The sequence below is a fragment of the Rana temporaria genome, chromosome 4 (genome assembly GCF_905171775.1).
Source record: "Rana temporaria chromosome 4, aRanTem1.1, whole genome shotgun sequence".
Lineage (NCBI taxonomy): Eukaryota > Metazoa > Chordata > Amphibia > Anura > Ranidae > Rana > Rana temporaria.
Genome location: NC_053492.1, coordinates 54,700,715 through 54,705,063, shown reverse-complemented (window position 1 = coordinate 54,705,063; position 4,349 = coordinate 54,700,715). Strand labels below are relative to the sequence as shown.

The following is a 4,349-nucleotide window of genomic DNA, read 5'->3' as shown; positions in this document are numbered from 1 at the left end:
CCAGGGCCTTGGGCGCGCACTCCGCCCCACCGGAGCGCGTGTCCCCCACGGCAGCATCAAGAGGCTCGCGAGGAAGATCCTCAGTACGGGCTGGATCAACCACAGGGGGAGGGGCAATGATGTTATTGCCCTTCACCGCGTCAGCATAGGAGGCTCTGCCTCCCCCACTCTCCAGCGACTCTGCACCTCCAGTATCTTTCTCCTGTGGGCCTGACTGCTGGCTTGGCTGACTCCCCCGGGCCACCTTTGGGCAATTCCGGGCAAGATGCTGCCGGCTACCACAAATATGGCACTTCCTGCCCTCCCCACAGCCTGCAGTCTTGTGGCCCGGCTTGAAACAATTACGGCACACCTCTCCAGTCTCGCACTCCTCCCTAGTGTGCCCAAAGGAGTAACAGAGACGGCAAAATGTAGGCTGCCCTGGGTACCAAAGATACCCATGATTGGACCCAATAGAAAAAGTTTGGGGTGGGTGCCTTACTCCTCCAATTCCATCTGGATCCCGTTTCTGCTAGACCCAAAACTTACGCTTACCATTAAACGTCCCAAAAATATTAGACTGTTTCTGTCCAGCAGAAACGGAATCGCAGTACATGGCCAAAAAGGCCACAATCTCTTCATTCCTCATGAAAGGGTTGTACATGTGGACCACGACCGGTATCTGTAACTTGCTCTCCTGGCAATGAAAGGTTGCGCCTTCCAGTAATGGATCGCCCTGCTTCTCCGCCTGCCGTAACCAACATGTCTGCAAGTCGGCTTTCTCACAAAAGGTGACATCATAAACACCAGTGAAAGGAAAGCACTGAACGCAAAAGATACTCTCACGAGCCATGCCCAATAACTCCTCGATTACGCGCTTCTGAACATGGTGCAACCCGACGTGATCCCTCCTCTCCTCAGCAACCGACAGCCGTACTGTATTTGGTGCGTCAGGTGTAAACACCATGTTCACCTAGGGTCTACTCCACATCCCACAAAGGGAAGTAAGTAGGGGATCGCAACTCGTTGTCTGGGGACTAAGCCTCGGGCCAATAGCAGCAAGGGGGGGCTCTCCGCAGAGAACAATCCCCCCAAGGCCGACCTCCGGGTACCCCAGACACCTCTTGACTAAGAATCAGGCAGTCGAGACTACACTTGATCTTAGCCAAAAGGCCGAGAAGCGATAACCCAATTATTCTCTGTTCCGAGCGAGCGGCTTTCTGGCCCCACCGGAGGGCTAACTGAGAGTTGCCGTTTGCCTGTACCCGGCAATCGCCCTTCCCCCCAGTCTAGGCTGTCCGGAGGTGTGAATCCGCAGCCAGACGGGTGTCGCTGGTCTACAGGCCTGATCCCCTGTCTACTGGACAATCCACCCTTTTCTGACACCTGCCCAACACTGCTGGAGCCCAGTCATGACCTTCAGTCATCCCAAGTCATCCCAAAATAAGAATTGCACACATTCAGGTGCTTCTCTTTTGCTCCTCGTGCACGTTCAACAAGGAAAATCATTTGCATGGGCCGGCCTCCTAGTTAGCATAACGTGGACTTAGTTAACATAACGTGGAAGAAAATCGAGGGCCACTAGAGGGAGTCAAAGACTAAGGGATCCTCCGGATAAAAATAAAAAAACCTTGCCACAGCTGACTTTTCTAGCTAGTTGCTGCATGCAGCAAGGTACACAGCAATGGAGCGAATTCAGCCCCCTTGTTTGACAGCAGAGTGGTCACTGCTTATTGAAGGCTTCATTTTGGGCCTTAGGAGAGAGAGCGAGCGAGGAGTAGAACACTAGCTGACTTGTCGAAAATTGGATGCCCTGACTAAAATCTAAGTGTTGCTGAATAGGTGACTTCATCGAGTAGTGTCATTTGGTGAGCAGAAAAAAACTTCTTCCTTCCCCCAAGAAAGTGACAAGAAGCAATGAAGACAAAGACACAAGGGTGAAATGCCAGTTTATTAGAGCAAAAAACATTGTCAGCAGCAACAAGAAGACACAAGACAAACAAGTTGGATGATGTTCCAGTTAAATCTATTTTTTGACACTGCGTAAGAGAGGGGTGCACCGGTCCTGGAGGTACTGCAATACCAGGTCGATGCGTGGAGTGGACAGAGCAAGCTCTTCTTCCATCTCCCTGTTCTAAAAATCCATTTAATATATGGTCCCCAGATAGGGGACGTATCAGATATTAAACTGATAATAACAGATTTTTTTTTTTCTTTTTACCCATCAGATCACAAGCAAAGTCCATTCTTCAGCAAATCTGCCTCATCAAGAACCCTCCGCCCAAGTTATTTCCAGGTACTTAGCTTATATCAGTACTTTACTTTTTCCAAGAAAAACAGTTTAAAAGATCATAATATACAAAATAAAATACAATATACAATCCCCTACCCCCACCCTCCACCCCTCTTCCACCTCCCCCAATTCCAATACTCATTCGCTTCATCCATCCCCATCCACCTCCTATCTACCAACATCACCACATACAATTTGGCCAGAATCATGTTCACACAATCACCTTCTGACAACACACACTTCCTTCTGGCCTCCCAACACCTAGAATCCCACATCACCTCTTTAAAAATAGCTGCCAGGATCCAAATTTTCCTCTGTATTACTGCTGACCCTTCCACCAACCCAAAGAACCAAATCAATTTATTTGAGTCTTTCACTCCTATCACCTCCTCAACAAAGAGGACCAAGTTTTCTTGAACCTTTTGTACAAAAGTACAGCCGAACAAGGCGTGCTCGGCTGTTTCCATATTATTACATCCGTCTCTCGGGAAGCTCTCCTCTCTAGCCAGGTCCCTCCCTTTTAAAAAGGCCTTAGTCAGCAGGGCTCCATGAAATGCCAACCAGGACACCTCCTTTTGCCTATTGGACACTCCTTCTATTGAAAAGTTCTTCCAGCAAATTTCTACCATCCTGGACCCAAGACCACAGATATTGTCTCGCACCTCCTCCCCTCTAATCCATCTGAACAGCGTCTTTTTGTCCATTGCGCCCTCTCCTAACTCTACCAATCTGTTGGCTCCAAAAAAGGTCATCAACTTTAAATAGAAAAACGGAGTCACCAAGGCCACAGGTTTTGTCAGATCTTTAGTGCACCATCCCCACTTCATCAGGGCCCATCCAGCCAGGTACCGCATCAAAGTGGCAGTTTTACCCCCCCACTAAAGGCCTTAAAATGCACCAGCCAATAGTGGGCATTCAAAAAGACCGCAATATCCGGAAAGCCACAGCCCCCCCTTTCAGGACTCTTCATAACTGACCTCAGTTCCACCCGCTCCATTTTACTGGCCCAAAAAAATATAAAAAGAACTCTTACAATTTTCTTCATCCACCTTGCATTGGGGGGAAAAACTAAACTAAAATAAAGGAGCAACGGTAAGATTACCAATTTGGTCACCGATACCTTCCCAGTCAACGTCAGCCGCCTCAGTTTCCAAAAATCGATTTTTTTCCGGATTTTCTCTAATGCCTTTTCAGCATTTGCTTGACTCAACAAGTCCCTTTTGAACAGTGTCCCAAGAATCACCATCTCATCGACTACCTTAACTTTAACGTCTTTAATAGTTCCAGATCCACTTAAGCAGCAAATTTGGCTCTTCTGCCAGTTTACCCTCAGGCCGGACATGCTGCTAAACAAACTCAGTTGAAGCTCCGCTCTTCGGGCATCAGCCTCCTACGAGCAAAAGAAAGTTATGTCGTCCATATAGCACACTGCCTTGGCGTTCTTCCCCCCCCCACTCCCGGGCAGAAAGACACCTCTCATCCCCTTATCCCTCTGTGCATGCCGCAGAAGCGGCTCCATAGCACAAATGAAAAGGATGGGTGACAATGGGCACCCCTGTCTTACTCCAGCCAGCACTGGGAAGAAATTGGTCAAGTTCCCATTAACTACTACCTGGCTTCTAATACCAGTATATATCCCTCTCAAAGTTTTCAGGAAGGGAGGTGGAATTCCCATCTTCTCGAGCACTTTAAAAAGAAAAGAGTGTGCCACTCTATCATAGGCCTTTTCTAAGTCCATCCCCATTAGGGCCAAGGGCGTATTGTTCAACTGGGCATAGGTAATTAAATCCTGTACCAAAATTAACAGGTCTGATATTCTCCGCCCAGGGACAGCACATACCTGACCCTCACCCACCAGCCTAGCTACCACCAAACTCATCCTGGTTGCCAATAACTTGGCAACCAACTTGTAATCCACATTTAGTAGAGTGATAGGACGCCAATTTTTAATCTCCCGTCGGTCACCCTTCTTAAAAATCAGGGTGATTGCCCCCTCCTTCATTGTTGGGGACACCTCCCCTGTATCCACACAGTACTGGACCACTTCAGTCAAGTGCTCCTTCAAAGCTGGCCAGAG

General features: G+C 48.5%; 1 non-coding gene across 1 annotated transcript; it reads right to left on the bottom strand.

Moving 5' to 3' along the window:
• Positions 1-2,028: 2,028 nt before the first annotated feature.
• Positions 2,029-2,219, bottom strand: LOC120938625. The gene has a single exon (XR_005749180.1). It is a non-coding gene; the product is annotated as a U2 spliceosomal RNA (small nuclear RNA).
• Positions 2,220-4,349: the final 2,130 nt, after the last annotated feature.